Source organism: Dromiciops gliroides, chromosome 3 (assembly GCF_019393635.1).
Source record: "Dromiciops gliroides isolate mDroGli1 chromosome 3, mDroGli1.pri, whole genome shotgun sequence".
In the NCBI taxonomy this organism is placed as follows: Eukaryota; Metazoa; Chordata; class Mammalia; order Microbiotheria; family Microbiotheriidae; genus Dromiciops; species Dromiciops gliroides.
This window is the reverse complement of record NC_057863.1, coordinates 353672626-353696996: the sequence shown is the minus strand read 5'-3', so window position 1 is coordinate 353696996 and position 24371 is coordinate 353672626. Positions and strand designations below refer to the sequence as shown.

General features: G+C 39.9%; 1 long non-coding RNA gene across 1 annotated transcript in view; it reads right to left on the bottom strand.

Annotated features, from left to right (window-relative positions):
* Positions 1 to 24371, bottom strand: part of LOC122751712 — a 128519-nt gene that overhangs the window by 46716 nt on the left and 57432 nt on the right. Inside the window, exon 4 of the long non-coding RNA XR_006355802.1 lies at positions 959 to 1022. This is a non-coding gene — a long non-coding RNA (uncharacterized LOC122751712). The remainder of the gene's footprint in view (positions 1 to 958; positions 1023 to 24371) is intronic.

The window sequence follows — 24371 nt, the reverse complement described above, 5'->3', positions numbered from 1 at the left end:
CCTGGTCATATCATGTTTCTGCTCAAAACCCTAAACTGGTCCCCTATAACCTAGCAAGCAAAGTTCAAGTGTCTTGTCTTAGCATTCAAGGCTTTTCATAATCTGGTGCCATCCTGCTTTTTCTAGCCTTCTCTCTCAAAAAACTCCTTCAAATCCTTTACTGCCTACCTTTTTCCCTGTTGTCTTTGACACTATTCTTTATGCCTAGAATTTCCTTCCTTACTTCTAATTATCAGAATTCATAGCCATCCTTTAAAATGCATCCTCCATTATGAAGTTTTCCCTGAACCCCCAGATTGATCATAATTTTTCTTCCCTGGGACCTCATATCACATTTTCTTTTCACATCACTTACATACATATCAAGCAATATTGTGTGTTGCAGTTATCTTATCTTTGTGGCCCTAAAGGACAATAAGTTCCCTGAGGGCATAGACATCTTATCTAAATACACTTTATCTCCTACAGTGAGCCTAGCACAGTGCTCTGCCCATGTTCCTATGGTTGTTCAGTCATATTTCAGTTGTGTCTGGTTTTTCATGACCCTATTTGGGGTTTTCTGGAAAAGATATGGGAGTGGTTTGCCATTTCGTTCTCCAACTTGTTTTACAAATGAGGAAACAATCAAACAGGGTTAAGTGACTTATTTAGGGTCACATAGCTAGCATGTGTCTGAGACCAGATTTAAACTCACGAAGATGAGTCTTTCTCACTCCAGAACTGGTGCTCTATCCACTGTGCCACCCAGCTGCCCCTAACTGCCCATATTTGGCAGTTACTAAATGTTTCTTAAACTCCAGAAAATCCATCAGTACTAGAAAAACTAAGATGATGAATGTCTACTGAATCAAAAATGGCGATAGAATTGGAAGTTGAATTCAGATCGGCTGATTACCATCCTTAGACCATTTCCATTAGTTAGACTATGTTATCTTTCTACATCTTCCATTTTTCTTACCTGGGTGACTGAGTTTGGCCATGATCCCCTTTGGGTTCTGCTACAGAAGACTTTCCTAGATTCCCTGTGAACAGGAGACGGAAGAGAAAATGATAAGGAGCTTGTACCTACATAACCATTGCCTTCCAACAATTTAAACTCAATTGAATAATCAAACACCTATTATATGCAAAAAACTCAAAGGCTGGGGAAACCAAGTCTTATGATCAAAGTGAGGGGGCTTGGTTTAAATTTAATGAAACAAGAGTTTATTAAGTACTTGTTATGTTCAAGTCTCTACAATAGGATGTGGCCATACAACTAAAAAAATGAACCAGTTTCGAGACTTGGGGAGGATGGGGTATGAAGGGAGGGCTGTCCAGGAAGGGGAGACATACAGTTAAACAAATACAAACTATATTCCAAATAAACACAGAGTAATTTCAAGGGTCTCAGGTAAGGAAAACACAAGCAACTCAAGGGATAAGGACATTAAGACCTCTGCCAGTTCTAAGTTAATGATTTCATGAATTCTAGTACGTACGTAGATCCATGATTTCATCAATTTAAGTAAATTCCTTGTGTGGGAACTCTTTCTACCAATGCTGATAGAAATTCAGTATAAATGAGTGTGTAAGTCCTAGGGAGTTGCTTGAGATATTCATAAGCTAGGTGACTTGTCATGGGTCACTTGGCTCATTTCAAAAGCAAGATTGGAACTTAGGTCTTCCTCACTCCAACAGGCCCAATACATTAATCTAACTATCATGCTATGGTACCTCTATAATGAAGATGGTGAAGATGAGCATGATAGAGTTATATAACAATAGTTAGCATTTATCTACCACCTATTAGGTGCTAGACACTGTGCTAAGCACTTTACAGTTATAATTTCATTTGTTCATCACAACAACCCTGAGAGATTGGTGCTATTATTATCTCTATTTTCCAGTTGAGGAAACTGAGACAAACAAAGTAACTTGCCTGGGGTCACACAACTAGTAGTGTCTGAGACTAGATTTGAACTCAGGTCTTCCTGACTCTGGGCCCAGCACTCTATCCACTGAGCCACCCAGTTGCTGCCATCTAGGAATGATGATGTAATTTAGAGAATAGTTCATTGCTCAGGAAAGGCCAAATACGAGTGGCCTGAAAGATTCAAAGAGGGAAGGATTCAGGTAAGGAGGCAGGTGAGGAAGAGGGAGGAATCACGGAAGGCCTCACATAAGAGGTATTAACTGAGCTAAGGCCTTGAAGAGGAAGAAGGATGTCAACAAGGAGAGATGGAAGTAGAAGTTAGGAGAGGATTCTTGTTCTGGAGTCCAGTTCCAGAGGAAGTCAAATGGCATAGTAGATAGGGTATTGGGCCTGGAGTCAGAAAGACTTGAGTTCAAAGATGGCCTTAGACACTTAGTAGATGTGTGACCCTGAGACATTCACTTAACCTCTATTTGCTTCAGTTTCCAAGACTATAAAATGGAGATAATAATAAAACCTACACCTTGTAGTAATATTTGTAAAGGCACTTTATACAGTAGGCACTTAATAAATGCCCATTCCATTCCCTTCCCTTCTAAGCAAAATCACAGTGGTAAATGAGGGTTGGACAAGATGGAAGAACAGTTTGGCTGGAGCATCAAGGGCCCAAAGAAGAATATTCTTGCCTGATCTTTAACAATCCCTCCCAACCAACTTATTTTCTCCCTTTTCCTCATTTTAGAAGTAACCTCAAATTAGGATTATGGATACAAAATTATTGAGGTAGGAATATTATAATAAAAAGCTTTGGCCCTGGGGTCAGAGGACCTGTGTTCAAATCCTACCTCTGATACCTACCACCTATGTGACCTTAGACAAATCACTTAATATTGCTGGGTCTCAGTTTCTTCATCAGTAAAATGAAGAGGCTTGGAGTAGATGACCTCTGAAATCCCTTTCAGCTCTAGAGCTATGTCCCTATGATTTTATTTTCCTTGGCTTAGGAAAGTACAAGTTCCCTCACAGACACATCTCTGACCAACTAACTCTTCTACTCTTCTACCACTCACTCCCCTCAACCACATCAAGGGTCTGGGAATCAGGAGATACCTGTTCAATCAGGAATGTTAGGACAAATTGGCATGTCTACTATGGTTAGATGGGAAGCTGAGCTGGCACAAAATGATAAGAAATATTAGAAACAAGAAAGTTTAAAAGATATTTTAGCCCATTGACAAGATATGACTTGGGATGGATTGGGTGGGTATGAATGAATGGAGGTGATTATAAATTCAGAAATGTCACTCATGTCTAACCATATGCAAAACCCAACCTATAGCTGTCTATTCTCCCTCCCCATCAGGATATAGGGTCTTTCACAACATTCAAGAAAAATCAACATCAGGGAATTTAGCCATCGTGAACCACAGAGTAGGCTATTTGCAGGATATGATGGGTGGGAAATCCTTGTGTGGGGGAAAACTTGCCTTAAACTTCTGGTTATAGCCAGCAATGGGATCTATTGTGTTACCCTCTACTTTGGAGAAAGGTTGCCCTGAAGGTTGGAGCACCCGGGCCAAATGTTCAGTGCAAGGCGGTTCTAATTTATTCACTTTTCCAGGTCAAATTTTAATTAAGTATTTGTGAGTTACAGAGAAGGAAATCGTTATTTTGAATATTAATTTGTGACAGGGAAAAAAATTCAGGCCAAGTCCACTACATGGACATATAAAAATGCCTTCAATCTGATGTGAACCAATAATAAGAAGAAAATTGAACTAACCCCATTGTCGTGAAAATCCCCAGATCTCACAGTATTCTTGGAAACTAGAAATCTGTTGAACTAGTTCAAATTAATGCATGACACACCAATGTCCCCACATATTGGAATGGTTCTGTAAGAGCCTCTAATCACAGGTTTAGCACCTATCACAATACCCTATCAGGCACCATGGCATGAGGGCCAAGGTGCCTAATCCTATTTGACAGCAAACAGCTCCATAAACATGGTAGCCTGTAACTCCTGCATGGAGTAGACCACATCTCTGAACCCAAATATAGTGACTTTATGAGCTGAGTAAGTCTGCTGAGAGCTGACATCTTTCCTCACCAACAGAATTCCCTCATTTCCATTCTCAAACAAAGAAAACTATGACCCCCTCTCCCCACCATACACACAATAAAGTTTCCTTTACTTTTCTTTCTTTTTTCTTTCTTTCTTTTTTTTTTTTTGCGGGGCAATGGGGGTTAAGTGACTTGCCCAGGGTCACACAGCTGGTAAGTGTCAAGTGTCTGAGGCTGGATTTGAACTCAGGTACTCCTGAATCCAGGGCCAGTGCTTTATCCACTGCGCCACCTAGCTGCCCCTTCCTTTACTTTTCAATAGTGCCATAACCATAGAATTAAATTCACTTGATTGATATATATTGATACAAATAACAAATAGCTAGCAATTATATAGTGCTTTAAGGTTTGTAAGGCATTATATACATATATAATTATATCCATACATATCATATATGGGCAGCTAGGTGGCACAGTGAATAGAACACTGGACTTGGAATCAGAAAGACTCATCTCATGAGTTCAAATCCATCCAACTTCGGACACTAACTGTGTGACCCTGGGTAAGTCACTTAACCCTGTTTACTTCAGTTTCCTCATCTGTAAAATGAGCTGAAGAAGGAAATGGCAAAGCACTCCAGTATCTTTTGTAAGAACCCCTCAAATGGGGTCACTAAGAGTTGGACATGACTGCAAAAGGACTGACAACAACAATACAGCATATATATGATTCAATCCTCACAATCACCCTATGAGGTGGGTGCTGTTATTCATCCCCATTTGACTGAAGGGGAAATAGTGACTAAGAAATGTTAAACAGCTTGCCTAAGGCCACATACCTAATATGTTACTGAGTCAAGATTTGAACTAACTGTCCTCTTGAGTCCAAGTCCAACATGATTTCCACACTGTGGGTTGGCACCTCTGCGACTTTAAATTATCAATCCCAAGAGGGAATGAAACTTCCTAAGTACTCAACTCTTCCTTTGCTGCATATTTTCTCAGCGTGGACATACAAGTAGACCCCCCCCCCCGCCCCAGGCAGACTAGACAAAGCACATCTTGATCTTCACAACATTACAGACTTGGAGTTAGAAGAGACAGTAGAGACCATCCAAACCAACCTTTCATTTCTCCTAGGAGAATATGGAAGGGCAGCCAGAGAGCTGGGAAAAGGACCCTGCACCTTCTACTTCACCCTGTCTCTTTATGGCCCGTGCAGTATTGTTGGGCAAGTCTCATCACCTCGATGGACCCAGTTTTCTTCTCAGTAAAATGAGAGCATTGGACTACATGGATTTCAAGGTGCCAGCTCTAAGACCTATATACCTATGAAAATTACTTGCGTGGAAAGGCATACCTCATGCAATAGTGGAATTTGGTAAGGATCTTTCTAAGATTTCTCAAAATAAGGAATTTAGAAAGAACTGCTGAACACACACACAAACACATCAATAGTGAATCGGCAGACAATTAATAGGTGTCACACAGGACAGTTCCCATTATAAAGAATAGCTGGGCTTAAGCAGGGAATAGGGAGGAAGGAAGAAAATTTGGAACACAGTTTTAAATATCATTGTTACAATTTGTTTTTACATGTAAGGTGGGGAAAATTCTAAATAAATAAATGAATGAATAAATAAATAGATGAGTAGATAAATAAGTAAATTAATAAAGAAAGAGTAGCTCGGAGCAGCTAGGTGGCACAGTGGATAAAGCACTGGACCTGGTTCAAATCTAGCCTTAGACACTTGACACTTATTAGCTGTGGGCAAGTCACTTAACCCTCATTGCCCTGAAAAAAAAAAAGTATGAAAAAAAATTTTTTAATTAGAAATTAAAATAAAGAATAGTTAAAATCATGGACAGAAGTTGAAAAGGATAGTTTACCTTGTGATAAAGACAAAGCCAGAGCTTGAATTTAAAGGGCAAGACAACTCATAGACTACATCTTCCTTCTTCCCAGATTGAGGGACCCAAGGGAAAGCACCCTATCATACCTTATAACATTAATAATAGCTACCATTTATAAAGCACCTACTATATGCCAGGCCCTGTGCTAAATGCTTTACAAATATCTCATTTCATCCTCACAACAACCCTGGGAGGTAGGTCTTATTATTATCCCCATTTTACAGAGAGAGAAACTGAGGCAAACAGGAGTCAAGTGACTTACACAGCTAGTAAATACGTGAGGCTGCATTTGAACTCAGGTTCTGGGCCCCAGAGCTCTATCCCTGCACCACCTAGCTGCTCCTATGACTTATTGTACCTTAGTTTTTGTTTTGAGGTGACCCTGCGTTCTTGAAGGCTTTGCCAACAAAGCACAAGTTGGCAAGTTGTTGTTGTTTGTTGTTGTTTGTCCTTTGTTCTTGAAGAGGACAATGACAGATGTCATGACTTACACTGAATTGGATTTAAGTGAAACAGGGCTGTGCAAAGTCACCAGCCTTAACTTTCTCCTCCAGAGCTACCTGGGTCCAGTGGCAAGATGTAGATCAGGATGTTTTAAGGCAATTGGAGTTAGTGTCTGAGATGAAATTTGAACTCACGTCCTACCAACTTCAGGGCAGGTGCTCTTTCCACTTCGCCAGCTAGCTGCCCTCTGGTAGGTTATAGACAGTAAGGAAGATTTCAAGTACTGTCCCAGTGACTGTCTGAGCCTGCTTCTTGGGGTCTCTGGTTGAATGAGAGGCTCATCACCAGCAGTTTCACCACTAGGTGGTGAATTCCTTGGCCATGGTGATGATGAGTAAGTGGCCTGCTGGTTGTTCCTCACATGACATTCCTTCTCCCACCTCCATTTGCACAAACTGTCCCTCAAATCTGGAAGGCACTAATTCCTCACCTCTGCCCCTGCAAATCCCTGGTTTCTGTGAATTTTTTCCTGATCCCCCTAGTTATTTGTGCCTCACTCCCAAAATTGTGTTATATTTATTTCAAATATATCATGCATGTATTTATATATGTATATATGTCTTGTATATGTTATATACTTATATATGTGGAGACATCTATAATATATGTGTGTGTGTGTGTGTGTGTGTGTGTGTGTGTGTGTGTGTGTGGAGAGAGAGAGAGAACATATAATGTAAGCTCCTTGAGGGTATAGACATTTTTTTCTTTGTATTTCCACATTAGCACAGTACCCAGAATACAGTAAGTGCTTAATAAATGCTTGTTATTGACTGACTGATTGATTGTTGCTATCTACAGTGATGGAAGAATGACCACATCGCTGAGAGATCACAAACCCAGTGGCATTTTGGAGTATATTACCATGCATCTCTTAAATATTTTATTATAAAAGGATTGCTGCATATCTGAGGGAGAGTTTTATTACCTCGTGTAAAAACCCTTTGCCTGAGTTCTACTTCTGTAGCTCTGCCTGCCCTTTAATTATCTCTACTTGGATATCCTGGGGCACCACAAACTCAACATGTCCAAAATTGAACACTATTCCTACCATGCACATTTTTGTTGATGGCAGCACCATCCTCCCAGTTCATCCAGGTTTGAAACCTCCAAGTCTTCTTTGACTCTTCTCTCTCCTGAACCTCTGACACTCAATTCATTCTTTTTTTTTTTTTTTTGTGAGGCAATTGGGGTTAAGTGACTTGCCCAGGGTTACACAGTTAGTAAGTGTCAAGTGTCTGAGGCCAAATTTGAATTCAGGTCCTCCTGAATCCAGGGCCGGTGCTTTATCCACTGCACTACCTAGCTGCCCCTACTCAATTCATTCTTGAATTTTGTCATTTCTATTTCCATAATATGCCACATTTGTCCCATCCTTTCCACTTCCACTCCTACCACTATAAGTCAGGCTCCTAACACCTCTCTCCAGGACTACTATACACAGCCTCTGACTTGGTTTCCATGCCTCCAATCATTCCCCTCTTTAATCCATCCTTCACACTGCTAACAGGAATTCTCATCACTCCTCTATCAATAGCCTTCTGTGGGTCCTCATTTCTCAACAAATAAAATAGAAACTCCTTAGCCTGAAATTCACACCACAGACTCTGCCTTTCAAAGTTACCACAGCTACCTTTCTCCATACATGTTATCTTCCAGTCCAAATTGACCACATGCTATTTCCTGAATTTATCCTTCCCTTCATCATTTCTGGGCTTTTCATTATCCCTCTATCCTTCAACTTACACACACACACACACACACACACACACACACACACACACACACACACCCCTCCAAACCTTTATGACTCTTGAAATCCTTCTCTTCCTTTAAGACCCAATTCATGTGCTCTCTCTTGCATCAAGTCTTCCCTAGTTACCTCAGATACAAATGGTTTCTCCCTTCTTAAATCTCTCACACTGCTCTGTTTGGATCTTTCCTATGCATTTCCCTGAATATAACCTGTATTGTGATTAATTGGTCATTTGTATTATTCCCCTCATAGATGACAAGTTTCTGGAAGATAGGAGCTGAGTTATATCATCTCTGTTACGTTCTCAAATATGTGATATAATACAAAGAGCATGGGACTTGGAATCAGGAGACCAAGGCCTATATTTTCACTCCAACTCTTAATTCCTTTGTGATTATGAATGTCATTTAAACTCCCCAAAACTCAATTCACTCATCTGTAGAATGGACTAAGTAACACTTCCCCTACCTCCCTCAAAAGGTTGTTGTGAGAAGAGTGCTTTGTCAGCCCTAAAGCACTACAGAAAAGTAAGATATTGTTATTATTGTTATTAGTGTTGCTGAATATACTAGACACTTAAATGCTTATTGAGTGGAATGAAGTGGATTTCGGGGAATGTGTATAAATTTTATAGTGGAACTTAATGGAAAACCATGATTTGACTTACTGGAATTTGCCTTGCAGCCTACTTTTTAGGGATTCAATGAATATTTATTAAACATCTGCTATATACAGAGGGCTATGCTTGGTTCTAGGGGAAAGACAAAGATTAAATAAGGCATGGACATGGTCCCTTCCCTCGTGGAGTTCACAAACTTGTAAGAGAAAAGATATAACACATTTACAAATAACTTGAGCATAAAAGAATACATGCCAGATTCATAAGAAAGATGTGATCTAAGTGCTATTTGGGGTCAGAGTCATAAAGGATCATCACTGCCAAAGGAGATCTGGACAAGATTTTTGGAGGGAGTGGCATCTGCACTGAAATGTTAAGGAGAGGTAGGAATTCAAAAGGCAGGGGGAGAAAAATAGAAGGATATTCCTGGCATACAGAATGGCCAAACCATGGAAAGGAGAAGGGACAGCATGGGGTGCATATAGGGAAGGACAAGCTGGTGTGGCTGGAGTAGAGCATATAATAGAAATAGTGTGAGATGAGGCAGGAGAGTTACAGATTTCTGAGGGCTTTGAGCACAGAGGAGAGGATCACAGAGTTGGAAGGGACTTAAGAGAACATCTCGGGGGGCCGCTAGGTGGCGCAGTGGATAGAACACCAGCCCTGGAGTCAGGAGGACCTGAGTTCAAATTTGGCCTCAGACACTTAACACTTACTAGCTGTGTGACCCTAGGCAAGTCACTTGACCCCATTTGCCTCACCAAAAAAAAAAAAAGAGAGAGAGAGAGAGAGAGAGAGAGAGAGAGAGAACATCTATTCCGATTCCCTCATTCCAGAGCTGAGGAAACTAAGGCCCAGAAATATTAAGTGATTCACCCAAGGTCACGCAGGCGACAGAACCAGAATTCAATCCCAAATTATCTGATTCCAAACTCGGTGTTCTTCCCACTGCCCCACACTACCTTTCAAGGTTAGGCTAAAGAGTTTGAACTTTATTTGCTGTTTAGCAAGGGAGTCATTGAGGGGTTTTGAGCAAGAATATGAAGGACCTTGACAACTGCCTGGGGCTTACATCTAAGCACCTCCAGCACTTGGTTACAACGTCTCTTTCCAGCTTTATTGTCTTGTAATTTCCCTTCAAATAGTGTACATTCCAGCCAGAGTCAAACTGGACAAGTCTCTATTCTCCATCTCTTCCTGTCTTCATCATCATGCTTTAAATAATCTCCTACCCACCCCCGCAGTGGAGGACGGCACCTCAATGCAGGTCAAATCTGCTACCTGCAAAGAGTATCCAGATAATTCCAAACAGACTCTGAGCTCTGCAGGTCCCCTTCCAGGCTTCACTCTCCCACCAGGAAAGGCTGACCACAGCACCTGGACCCCTTGCAATTATATCTTCATAATTACAGTATTGACATTTATAAATAAACTAGAACTCAAGAACTGTATGGTCAAGGAAACGAAGCCAAACTTGATGAATGCTAACTCTTCACATAAGGAGGCATGTGCTAACAACTTCCAGGCTCATTTGTATCATGTGGTCAATTTGCCAACATTGCAATTGCTACAAACAGCTTTTTATAACATATAAGACCAAATAAACCCCAGTCCCAGCCACCCGGGAAGGTTCAACAATAATTACTCTATGCTCAGTTTGGCTGGGTGGGAATACCTGTGGGTCAGTGGGTTGAAATTATTTTTGCATTTGCGTAAATGCTTGATTGGTTCAGTAAGATACATTGGAAGCACTGGAGCCAGGAAAATTAACTTTGGGTCTCTTTGTGGAAAACCAAAGCAACCTTGTAGTCTCAGAGAAAATGACTTGACTGAATTTCTGCTCAAGAGGATGGTTTGTTGATGCCTCTTTAAAAAGGAAATAAATTTCTCAATGTGCATTTGTATTTGTGTGTATGTATGTGTTATGTAGATATTTCTCTGTGTCAGATGCCATTCCATAGATAGCCCATCCAAACATGTAGGGAGACTTAATTCCGCAACAATACACATCACAAGGCCTATACTATTTTATTCAACTGACAAAATCCAGTTGCAGTTTCTTGGTTACATTCAAAATTAATTCTCCCATGAAAAAAATGAGAGTCTAGAGAACAGGATATTGATACTCAATGCATCACTGAACAAAATTATCTTCATGGATGCATATCTCATAGATTCATATCCATTTTGATACATGCATTTAAGACACCTTGTTGAAGTAGAGCCTTTAGGGCCATATTTTCGTCAACTGAATCACATTTGTTTATTTGTTTTTCCCAAAATATCAATAAATAATAGACAGTAGGGTATTATATTCTCTGAATCTCTTAATTCTGTTAAAGTGAAGATGCAGAAAATTTTCCTCTCTATATAAAAGTATGAACAAAAATCTACCTATTCCCTTCTCATGTTTCCATCAAGGATACCCTCTTGTTTTCATTAAGGATAGTCCTTAATGCATAGAAATTTTTACAAATATTTCATAGACATGATCTGGTAAGTATATGAGTTATTAGTTACTAATGTCTTCTGTTAAAGGCTAAAATTCTAGCTAAACTGTCTAAAATATCTAATGAGTGGTCGCCAATAAATTATAAGCTTTAGCAAGAGTTAGGCTTTTAAGCATTTATTAAGAATAAGAATTTGGTAAAGAGAGAGAGAAAGGCCTACATTCATCTATCTATTAAAGGGAGAGAGCATTCCTAGCTCCACTCTCCACCAGAGTCCTCAGGAAAGAGAGTGAGCCAGCACAACGGCCTCCCCCTTCTTCCTCCCACAAGCAAACGTCACTTCCTGACACCAAAGAAAAGACTCATGGTCTTGCCCTCAGAGACCTTCACTTCATGGCGGAGCTTTTCTATAGTAAGTCTCCAGCAGGTGACGTCATTCCAATCATTACAGTCCCCGCTTTGTTTCTTCAAGAAACAGGGTGTTTCCTTGATGAAATAGTCAAAAATAACAGAATATAATATCCTATGCTAATTAACAATATGTTAATAACAATATAGAAAAGGGAGAGAGGAAAGTTTTGTCCAGAGGGGCAATTTTTTTGTCCTCATGAACTGGCACTTTGACATTGGTCTTGCAAAGGGAGGGCCTCTGCAGAGAGTACATGTAACAGATGGTGTATATTATAACGGAAAGAGAAAAAGAAAAAAAAAAAGACAAAACTGTTCATTTAAAGTCTCTGAAAGTCTTTTCTCAGATGTCCTCTAGGTGTAGTCGTGGCTTCCTCCCACAAGCAAACATCACTTCCTGACACCAAAGAAAAGACTCATGGTCTTGCCCTCAGAGACCTTCACTTCATGGCGGAGCTTTTCTACAGTAAGCCTCCAGTAGGTGGCGTCATTCCATCGTTACACTTCTTAATCACCTTTTTCAGTAAAAGTATGAGTCTTGATCATTTCCATTCTTCTGAAATCTTTCCATCTTAGATAACTTGAAAAATGAATACCCAAATGCCTTTTAAAATGTGCTACCTCAGGGGCAGCTAGGTGGTGCAGTGGATAGAGCAACGGCCCTGGATTCAGGAGGACCTGAGTTCAAATCCAACCTCAGACACTTGACACTTACTAACTGTGTGACCCTGGGCAAGTCACTTAACCCTCATTGCCCCACAAAAAAAAAAAAAGTGCTACCTCCAAAACAGTCTTCTTCTATATGTACTTGGTCAGATTCAGGTATTCTTCTTGACTTCATCCTCTTCAGTACCATTAAAAATTCTAAAGGACTATGTAAATGTGAGTTATTATTTATATTATTAGCAGTGCTATCATTATTAGTAAATGCTTTCAGGATGATTTGGCTCATGCCAACCTCTCAGCAGGCTCACTTTGCTCTCAACAACTCTTCACTGCTTTGTGAAATAAGACTACCTGTAATCTTCTATCATTCTTTTCTGTAATAGTCTAAAAATGAGATTATACTATAAACCAGTGTGGTCTATTGGCTACTCATCTCTCCACTTGGAAAAAAGGATGGGGTGTTTGCTGTCTGAGCCGGTTTTTGAACTCTTTCTTCTGCCTCTTCACTGTGGCAAATTGTATTAGTTAAATTCTAAGAAATAATGATAGAGTCAGTATATTTACTTTTGTCCATTTCTTCCCTCCCCCCACTCTTTTTTTTGGCAATAGTTTAAACAGGTCGTGTTAATGCTGTTATAAGCACACATAATGACCTCATTTTTATCCTCTTTTCTAATATGGTATTGGTTTTATCCCTTCTAACTAGTCAATGATTTGAATACATACAGAAAAGTTCTTTCCTGGAGCTGAAATGGCATGGAGCTGAGGGAAGAAGACATGCCAGTGTTGTCCCCATCATTAGAAAAGAGGACCTCCTAATGAGAGAGTAGTTGTGGGACAGCAACACACAAAGGTAATTTGGGGTGCATCAAGAAACAGCCAAGATGCTGTTATAAGTGGTCTTAAGGAGTTGGAAATTGATCTGAATGATGAGAGAGCAGAAAGGCCGTAATTGTAGTATATATTTCAGGTGTGTGGTGCAGGTGGTGCATTCAGAGTGAAAGTAGGTGAGCATAGAACTTATATGTGAGAAGGTACACTTGAGTGGCCTGGGAGACACAGGCAGTGTAGGAAAACAGAAAGACTAAGGGCTTGAGCCAGAGGTTTGCTAGTAAGTATTTAATAATCAGATCTCCAAAAATCTCATGATATACTTTTAAATTTAATCTACATTATTAACATTTTCTTTCTTACTCTCTTAAGTCTAGACAATCAACAGAGCAACACATCAATCTTTGATTTGCAGTGCTTACCAATTTCTGAGGTATGAATGCTCATACTGAAAATTTAACAATTGGCTCTCAAGAAACCATTAGAGGTTAACACTATGCTACTGGCTTGAGTTCAGAAGCTGAAAAGTCCCAGTATGATTGGAGCTGTGGAAGAGCTTCTTTTCTATTCATGGGCATCACTGCATGTGCCTGGGGGTATGGTTCATGATCTGGTCCCTAGCCTCCCCTCATATGCCAAAAACAGAATGACCTAAGTTAAAGACACGATTTCATTCTGGACAAGTTATCTGAATCAAATGCAGCTGAGTTCACCTCTAGGCTTTTGTTCTAAAGGAAGATTGCTTGAGTGGACAAGGTGACCCAACAGGGTAGCTACATCAGGAGCCAGATACAATCAATCTCATCTTTTGTGATGTTGTTCAGTGCCTGTCACATCAAGCATCCTCTGAAAGACTGAAAGTATTCACGAGGTACACACATGAAACTTCAGTCACCTGTAAGCATTTTTAGTGCTCCTACTCTGAACACTATATTCTAACATATTTTTCCTTGTCTTCTTTCATTGAAGTCATTGGATATTGGGGATATATAGTGCCTCCCTTTAGCATGAAATTCCTCATTTGATTGATCTGTTTTTATTCATTCTCTGTATAGATATTATTGCATAAACTAAAATTATATTTCTCATTTTTTTTCTTACCCAAGAAAAGATGAGATGACCAAGTGTCCCTCCGAAGCAATGCTTCTTGTTGATTTTGAACAAACGTATTTTCCAACTTATTTTCCATACTTCTTCTAGGAGAACCAGCAGGCCATTTTTCTTTGCAGTAACTTCTGGTTTGATTTATTTGTGTAAATGCTTATTTAAAGACAGAGTTTCCTTTAACTCATATAGGCTGAAAGTGTAGCAGCCAATTATACTGGCCAATCCCATTACTGATCAGCACAGAAGCTTCAGCCTGCTCTGTTTCCAAATGGGTCAATTCAACCCTCCATAGGCAACCTGATGTCACTAACCACTTCAAGAGACTCAACAAAATGGGGCATGTCGCTGGCACAGTGGATAGAGCACTGAGCCTGGAATAAGGAAGATCTGAGTTCAAATCCAACCTCGTATTCTTACTAGCTGTGTAACCCTGGGCAAGTCTCTAAACCTGTTTGCCTGAATTTCCTTATCTGTAAAATGGAAATATTAATAGCACCTAAGTCCCAGAGTTGTTGTGAGAAAAAGATGAGATAGTATTTATAAGGCTTTTAGCACACATTAGGTACCATATAAATGCTACTCATCATCATTGTAATCATCATTATACTTAGTGAGAATAACTGTCTGAAATAGCATACTCTAGCTTGGAACTCCCAAGCTCAAGGGATTCATCAACCTCAGGCTCCCCAGATGTGTTCCTGTGGATTCTGGTTTCACTTAAAGTGAGAATGTTTTTTTTGTTTTTTTGTTTTGTTTTTTGGGTTTTTTTGGGGGGTTTTTTTTGAGGGGCAATTGGGGTTAAGTGACTTGCCCAGGGTCACATAGCTAGTAAGTGTTAAGTGTCTGAGTCCAGATTTGAACTCAGGTCCTCCTGAATCCAGGGCCGGTGCTTTACCACTGCGCCATCTAGCTGCCCCACTTAAAGTGAGAATGTTGATATGGTTATGGTCCAGTTCCTTTAACAATATGCTAACATTCTGGTCAATATACTAAGCTGTCCATTTAGAGTGTTAAATATTAAATTTATATTTGCAAGTAGTAAAAAAGAAAACAAAACCGTGATTATTTGCAGCTTCTCCTCCTTTTTCTACTACACTTCCATTTCCACTATAGAAGCAGAAGGATGTCACCCAGGTTTTGTATATCTATCCACTGCATGGGTCATCATGGCCTAAGGAATTTGTTGGCTAGTGGCTCGCCAACCTCCTGCTCCATTCTTAGCTAGGCTGGTACTTGGCCAATGAACAGTTTGTCATTGTAATCATACTGAAAACTTTTCAGGTTTGGGGTCACCTTCCAAGGAGGTTGCATGAGCTAACAATTTCAATAGCATAACACCTGAGAATTCAGTCACCTCTAATCATGATGAGGAATCACATTGATTTAAAATGTTATCTTTCTCAGATTTATCCTGTTTGTTCTTGCCTGTTCAATTGGGGGGCAGGGAGGGGAGGAAGGATCCCTACTATGATGTAACCCATCAGATTTATGGTGTCTGAAAATTTGATAAACATGGTACCCTATCCCTTCATCCAAGATAATTGATAAAAATATTGTCTAGAATAGGGGCAGAGCCAGTACCCCGCTACATGCCATTAGAGAAACAATAACAATACTCTTTGTATAGTCATTTAAATAATTTCAAATTAAACTGTACAATCATTGAGCCTAAATCACTCTATTTTGTCCACAAGAATGGTGTGAATGTCTTTTTTAACTGCTTTGCTCAAATTGTAATATTACAGAATCGTTATTTTTTATATTCAAAGCTACATTGTGTCTCCAACATACCGCAACCTGTCATTTTAGCAACCTTGTCAACAACAGAAATTATTTTGATTAGATATGATTTGATCTTGATGAACCCAAGGTTATAATCTATACTTCTTCCATTTCTAAATGTTGACAAGGCATCCCTTGTAATATGTGTTCTATTATTTTTCCAAGAATGAAAACTAACTCACTGGCCTAAAGTTCTAAGGATTTACCATCTTCCCTTCTTTGAAAAGTGGGACAACTTTTGTCTGTCTAGTCTTGAAGCATCTCTCTTGTTCTCTATGATTTTTCAAAGATCACCAGAAGCATCTTGGCAATCAAATCTGTCAATTCTTTTAATGCCCTGGAATGGAGTTCATCTGGGCCTAGTAACATAAACATATCAGGGAGAGCTGGGTGCATTGTTGTTATAATTGTTCTAGACTTCTCACTTTGACCATCATTCCGTGTGTACAGAGAATGAGAACTAAATAAGAGCTAGATGGTTACATCTCCTCTCCTTTATAGCATCATTTCAGCTCCTCCAAGCAGTTCTGTCTCTTTGATCTTTCTTTTGTTCCTAACATAACTTTAAAAAGCCCTTTTTGTGGTCTTTTGCTTCCACTACAAGTCTCCAGTCTTTCTAGGCTTTAATGTTCCTGTTATCATTATTACAACTCATGCATTATTATTATCATTATCACCATTATCACCACTACCATCATCATTCTGCCTCTACAACTTGCCTTTAATTAATCTTCTACATGTGATTTTCAAAAAGCCAAAATTGGTCAATTCAATTCAAATCAAATCAACAAAAATTAAGCACCAAATACATTCAAGGCCTTGCACTAGAGGGTAGAGATAGAAAGACTCTGTCTGCTGTTCCAGGTGGAGTGAACTGAACTATATGATGCATATGCAGATATATACTATGTATAGCTCATTTGTACATAGTTGGCTTCATGTTGCCTCCCCATTAAATGCAAGCTCCTTGTGGGAGGGTTTGTCTTTTGCCTCTCCTTGTATCCCACACTAAGCAAAGTGCCTGGTACACAGTAGGCACTAATAAATGTTTACTGACTGACTAAATATAATGCTATGCGACCCCATGGGTTACTTTAGATAGTACCCCCTTTTCTTCCTCACTAAAATAATTTGTGCTGATGTCATCAGAACTTCATTCCTGAAAGCCCCCTTCTCTTGGTCTATGGAATCACCCTGTCCTTCCTCTAAACTCTTTGAAGGTCACTCTCCCAGAGTATAGAATAAATATCCAACTGTGGTTAGTATATCTCTTCTTATCTATGACAAACTCTATGATACAGCAGTTGTTTCCTCTCAAAATTTCTACTTTTTCCTAGTTCCTCCTTTGTTGGTCAGAATGAGATTAGAATGAGAAGAGCAGTTACCCCCTTGTTGTTTTCCATCTTCTTTCTGACAGATAAATTGTCATTATTAAATCAGGAATTCCTTCACTGTCCTGCTTTTAGCAGAGAGAGATCTCAGACAGAAGTCCAGAGAGCTGATAGTATATCGTGCTTTGGTGCCAGGTTTGTGATCTGTTTCTGGAATTCATCAACCTATTCCTCCCTGTGGCCAGAGAGTCAGCAGTATGCTCCCACCACAGGATTTCTCTGTTTCTCTTTCCACTGAGCCCCATCTAAATTCTCCCCAATCTCTGGATTGTCGATTTCCACACAGGGGTACATCTTCTTGATATACAATGCTATTCTACCCCTTCCCCCATAGCATATGGTGGTGTCCTTTAGAATAAAGCACCCTCTTTCATTGCCTTATTCTAATTGTGCTCAGTGGTACCCAGGATGTTATCTTTAGCTCCCTGCATTTAGACCTCTAGTTCTTTTTTTTTTTTATTAATCATACTTTACATAATTTCTAATATGGCTGTCATGAGTATTATTATTGTGCCTCCTCTGCAGCATTGTCTCCTGTGATTTACTGAGCATCTCTATTGCTTTTCTTCTTCCTATGTCATACTTACTCCTAATTCTCTGTGGTATCTAGTGGAGAGATTGCATGTGGCAGTTTTCCTCCTTCTCCTTCTATTTTCAGCTAAAACCCTCTTGATTTGATCCAGAAGCCTCTAGGCAAGCATATTCATCTTGGTCCTTATTAAATATACTCCATCCCTGATCTGGTGTAGAAATCCAAATTCCATTCTCGGGCAGCATTTTTTAAACTAACTTGTTCTCTTTTCTTGTTCATCTTTCTATTCTAAAGCCCCTATCTTTGATTAGTAGAAATGATGACACCACCTATGCCCCTACAGTCTGTTTTCTCCCCAGGATGTCAGCATCACCACCCACTCTCCCATTCATTTGTTCCATGTAACATTTATCGGGCCCTTCTAAGTATTCAGCACAATGCTGCATGCGGAAGGAGATACAAACTTAGATAAGATATGGTACCTGTCCTCATGAAGCTTACTGTAATAGAAGGGGAACGGAGGGAAGAGAATAAGCCTTAATATAGTGCCCAATCTGGGCCAGGCATTTTCTTTTTCAAATAGTATCTTATTTGGTCCTCACATCAATCCTGGGAGATAGGCATTATTGTTTACCTATTTTATACTTGAGGAAACTGAGACAGAGCCCAGAGTTGTATGGCTAGTAAATTTCTAAGGCCATATTTGAACTCGGGTCTTCCTGACTCAAGGTCCAGTGCTTTATCCACTACACCACTTAGTACCAATAATTGATATTACATGATAATACATTATTATAGAGAGGCCAAACCAAAGTTCCATGTGAATTTTGCAAAGGCGGGGAATACTGTTTTATAAAACACATGGCATTTGAGTTGAGCTCTGAAGGATGGGTATGAATCTAAAAGGTTAGAAGGATGAGGTAGGGCATTTCAGATATAGGAACCAAGTAAGCAAAAGTACTAGGGTAAGGGAAAGGGTCTGAGGCCAAAGAGAAGGCCAGTTAGACTGCAGCCCAGTGTGCATGAAGATGCTATGAAATGAAGTTGGGAAGGCCAGCTGTTACCAGATTGTAGAAGGCCTAGAATGCCAAATCGAGGAGACATTACCTCATTTAAGCAATAAAGCCGATCAAGGGAAGTAAGAACCTGATGCTGCTGCCTAGGGCATGAGAAGAGCTACTCATTTTCCTGGCCCAGAATTCTGAGCTAGAACTAATCACCAAACACACATTAAAGCTAAAGCTACGACTCGGGAGGGAAGATGGCTTCCTTCTGAGCACCATCTCCGTCATCTGGGCATCTCTGTCCAGCACTCCACCTACCTTCATTATTGTAGTGAATGCCTCCTAAGGTGCCTCCCTGGCTACAATCACTCCTCTCTCCAATCCATCCTAGATGTCATTGTGAGTCCATGTCATGCTATCCCCATGCTGAAACTCCTTCGATGACTCCCCTTTATGTACACAATCATGCCAGAACAGGGCAGTTTAACCCCAACCTACCTTCCCAGGTTTATCTTCCATGTCTCCCCTTCATGTACACTACGTATCAGCAGTCAAACTGGACTATCCATTGTCCCCCAAATATTCGCTATGCTGTTTTACCTCCATGCCTTTGTCTTCTGGGAATATCTTCTCCCCCCATGCCCCCAGTTTTTCTGGCCTAACTTCTACCCAGCTGTCAAGATCCGACCTCAATGCCAACTCCTCCATGGAGCTTCCTCTGATTCCCTATCCCACACCCGTCCCCCAGAAGTCATCTTCTCTTTCCTCTGAGTCCTCAGAGTACGTTGTACTGTTCTCATCATCCCCTCACATTCTACCTTCTATTAAAGTCCTTTCTGTACATCATTTAGCTCCCCTGCTAGACTGCTCTGTGAAGGAATAATCTTTCTGGTAATTACTGTAGTCTCTAAAATCACTCCTCCAGCTAGAGCACTACCATTACTGGAAGCAGAGTTAAAAATGAGGAAACTTGTAAGAGAAACCCTACTGGGCAGCACCAAGGCTCCTGGAAGGAAGGGAGTCAGTTGGGCCTGAATCCAGCAGAGCAGTCATATGCAAGTTTCCCCCAAAGATGACAGCCATACCAGGTACCAAGGGGTTCTCCTCCCAGAAAGAGTCTGGCTATGGTTTTACTTACTTCAGAGGCTGATAACAATCATTTAAGTGTCTGTTTTCATCGGGGTTAGGGAATAGAGGGCAGTCTCATATAGGATCTATGCCTTTGGATCCTTTCTGTATGCTCTGGTAATTATAGATTTACCCAGTGGATAGAACACTGGGCCTATAGTGGGGAAGATTCATCTTTCTGAGTTCAAATATGGCCTCAGACTCTTACTAGCTGTGTGGCCCTGGGCAAGTCACTTAATCCTGTTTGCCTTAGTTTCCTCAACTATAAAATGAACTGGAGAAGGAAATGGCAAATCACTTCCATATCTTTGCCAAGAAAATACAAATGGGGTCAGACACAACTAAAAATGACTGAACAACAACACCACCATACACTTCCCTAATAGTAAGTAAATTATTGCTTTAAAAAACATTTATGATGTTAAAAATTATTTTTACATGTACTTTAGGGGAAAATTATTTAAAAACGTATGGTTTAGCTTTAGTTAAAGGAAGGGGATTATAGGGATGACAAGGTCAACTCAAAATGTCAGTAATAGTTATAGATAGAAAAAAATCAAACTCCCAAAGATAGAATGGTACGGGAGGAAATTACTGAGATAAGAATGTACTAGAGGCAAAACAAATGAACAGACTGACCATAATCCAGGAAGGGACAAGACCAATCACTTTATTTCCCTAAGACTCTTTCCTTTCCTTGAAAAAATGAGAGGATTGGATGAAATAATCTCTCAGTTCCTTCTTGGAGGATTTAATAACCATAGATCCAGAGCTAGAAAGGACCCCATAGGCCAAGTGATTGAATCTTCTAATGTTATAGAGGATTGAATGACTTTCCCAAGGCTGCAGAGGTGCATCAAAGGCGGGATTTGAATTCAGGTCATCTGATGCCAGAGCCAATACTTTTTCCCACTGTACCACATCAACTGGGAATGGCAGCATGGTGTAATGTAAAGCCCTAGGTTCAAAATCTGCCTCAGATACTCATTAACTGTATAACTTTATACAAATCAATTAACCTCTGTCTGATTCAGGTTCCTCATCTTTAGAATGAGGGGGTTGGACTCAATGACCTCTAAGATCCCCCTAGTTCTACATTTAAGGTCTTATGATCCTATGATTTCTTTCTCCTCTAACACCCTCTATTCTGCAGATCAGCCAAAATAACACCAACTGGTGGAATCTGGAAAATAGGTAAAGTTAGGGTCCCAAATGTGAAATGAATTGTGAAGTACTTAAACTGACAGGGATCTCACAGCACTAGAATATCTCTATGTCTCTGAACAGAGACAGATCATTAAAAGGAATAAGGCAATGGCTTGTGGAGGCTTAATTAAGGAAGTTAATTTCAGGGCCCATCATGGACCCATTAACCTTTCTCCATTCCTAAAATATCTTATGTAATGTCAAAAAGAAGCAAAGATTGAAAAAGGAGCAGAGTAATTAAACCTACTTAACCTTAAAATGGAAACATGTCAGAAATTTGAAATAAAATGGTACAAGGCTCCTAACCTGCATTGATGACCTAAATAGCAGGACCTCATCTCTACAGGGTTTCATTCTGCCAGAGGAGCATTTTCCACACCTCCCTACCCAGTGGTTCACAAGGCAGCCTAGCTCATTTGCCTTGTCCTACCTGTACAATTTGAAGCCAGATACAAACCCACTGGGCACTCAGCAGTCTCTAGATACAAGGCAAGTAAGCTACCTAGTCCAATGCCAGCCACCTAGTGCATCAATGACAACCATTCTGATATGAGCATAAGCAGGAAACCCTCAATTATCCACATGTGGAGGATCTGCTTTGAAGATCTCTATGGTCAATTTTCAGTCTCAAGCTACCTCCTCATTGTTTCCCCTACCTCCTTTTACCCTAATGTATTAGACTGTAAACTCCTATAAGAACAACCTCTTGGACAGCATGGAACCAAGCAACAGGAATGTGTCTCTGCTCTGTGGTTGCCATTAGTGGCTGTAGGGATAGGCTGTGTAAATGCACAAAGTTCTCCCTCTCTCCCCCACCACTGTCTGCTCTTAAATTTCTGGCTTATGATCTCCCACATATTAGATCTCTTATGATCTCCCACATATTAAAGCCTTTAAAACTGACCCCTTTATTTACAGGCCCTGCACATGTCTATCAATTCATCCAAACATTAAGATCTAAAAAAAATGTCCTAAGAAAATGTACCTCAAACAAGGGGCCAATATTAATATTCTACAAAAGCAGATGCAGGGGCAGCTAGGTGGTGCAGTGGATAGAGCATTAGCCCTGGATTCAGGAGAACCTGAGTTCAAATCCGGCCTCGGACACTTAACAATTACTAGCTGTGTGACCCTGGGCAAGTCACTTAACCCCAATTGCCTCACCAAAAAACAAACAAAAAGCAAACAAACAAACAAACAAACAAAAGCAGATGCAATCACAGTGCCAGTGATATATCATATTGATCAGAGGACCCTAGAGATAAAGAGAAAGTAGAGAAACAGAAGTAGAAAAACAAACAGGAAGAAAAGACAGAGAGATAAGATAGAGATTGATATAAATATATATGTATATACTTACACATACATATATGTGTATATATGTACATATTTGCAAAATGTATACACCATTGTGATGGAGGAGATCTAGTGCAAAATCTAGGTTGAAGAAGGATTGCCTATATAAGAAGGGTCCTTCAGATATTCCTGTACTGATTATGTCAAGCACCAGGGTACTGTGGAACCTCTTGAAAGAGATATATAATCCCACAAAGGAATCTGGCTTGTCCATCCACACAGGGAAGACCAAGGGGATGAAGAAGCATTTGGATGGACATTGTCCATCAGTATGTCATTCTGGAACAACAAAAAGATAAGTTGGCCTGTGGGTTTATTATGTACTTATTTGTCTGGTTTTTTATGGATGAGTAAATTAAGGTGACACAAGAGGTACATATAGGAAGTGATATTTGAACCAAGTTCCTGAACTTTCCAGGCCAGTGCTCTTTCCACTATACTACACTAAGCTGAAATACTGCCTCTTAGAATTACAGCTTCGTGACACTGGGCAAGTCTCCTAGCCTCAGGCTCTTCATCTATAAAATGGGGATAAAGATTGCACAACTTCAGAGAGTTTTCCTGGGATCCAAATGAGAGGGATGTATGTAAAGCAGTTTATGACCCTTAAAGCACTGTATAAAAATACCAGCTATTAACATATGAATCCCCTCATTTTCCTGGCAGCCAGTTTCACAGAAGGAAATAATTTGAGTACTATCTTATAAAACAAAATCCTAAACTTTACAACAGTATATACTTTACATACTCATGGAAATATCTGCAATCTAGAATTTTTTGGATGTGAATGCATACCCACTTGAAAATTCAGATCCCATTATATGCATCTTTAAATGATGAGTCCAAATATTTCGTACTCCAAGGTTACAAGTGTAGGCATCAGGCAATTTATCCAGATTCCTGCCTCCCAAAAGCCAGATGATATATGCCATATAGACACAGGGAGAAACAGAATGGAAATAAGCACTCCATGAGAGCTGCCCCCTGGCTTTGCTGAGTCAAAGGAAGTTTCCCAGAATATATGACAAAATCCATTCTATTGAAGAAAGTATATCTAAACCTTAATATGCCAGTTTAGCTGTGTGTCAAATCACCATTCATATTGTTCAACCTCATACTTCAGAAGCCTGTTTTAACAGAGTTTTAGAGGTTTTATGCCTATCCCTGGTCTTCTAGTCTGGGCCTCCAATTCAACCTCTGTAAACTGGAGATACCAAGTTTTCCCCATAAAAATCTTAGGTGGAAATCAAAATAAAGCAGAGATACAAAACAGAAGCAGTGACTGTTGAAGGATCTGTGGGAAGACAGGCATATTAATATATTCCATTCTGGAAAACAATTTGGAATTTTGAGAGACAAGTCACTAACCTGCTGATAGCCTCTGTCCCAGAGATCCCAAGCTGGGAGTATCCCCAAAGAAAGAAAATTCTTATATGACAGCAAAATGTTTTGGCAACACTCTTTGTGGTAACAGAGAACTGGAAACAGAATGGTTCTCAATTGTTTGAAAAATGACTGGACAAATTGTGGCGTATGAACACAACAGAATATGTGCCTTCAGAAATGACAAACATGAAGAATAATATGATATTTTAAGACTAAGCCAAATATGTGGCCCCCAGGGATCCTTAAGTAAGGACTGGTACCTCTTCCTTTCTATTTGAGTTTGATGCCTCTGTATTATATCATGCTGTCCTTCCTAATGTAAATGATAGGAACACTATAAGTTAGTCAAACTCAC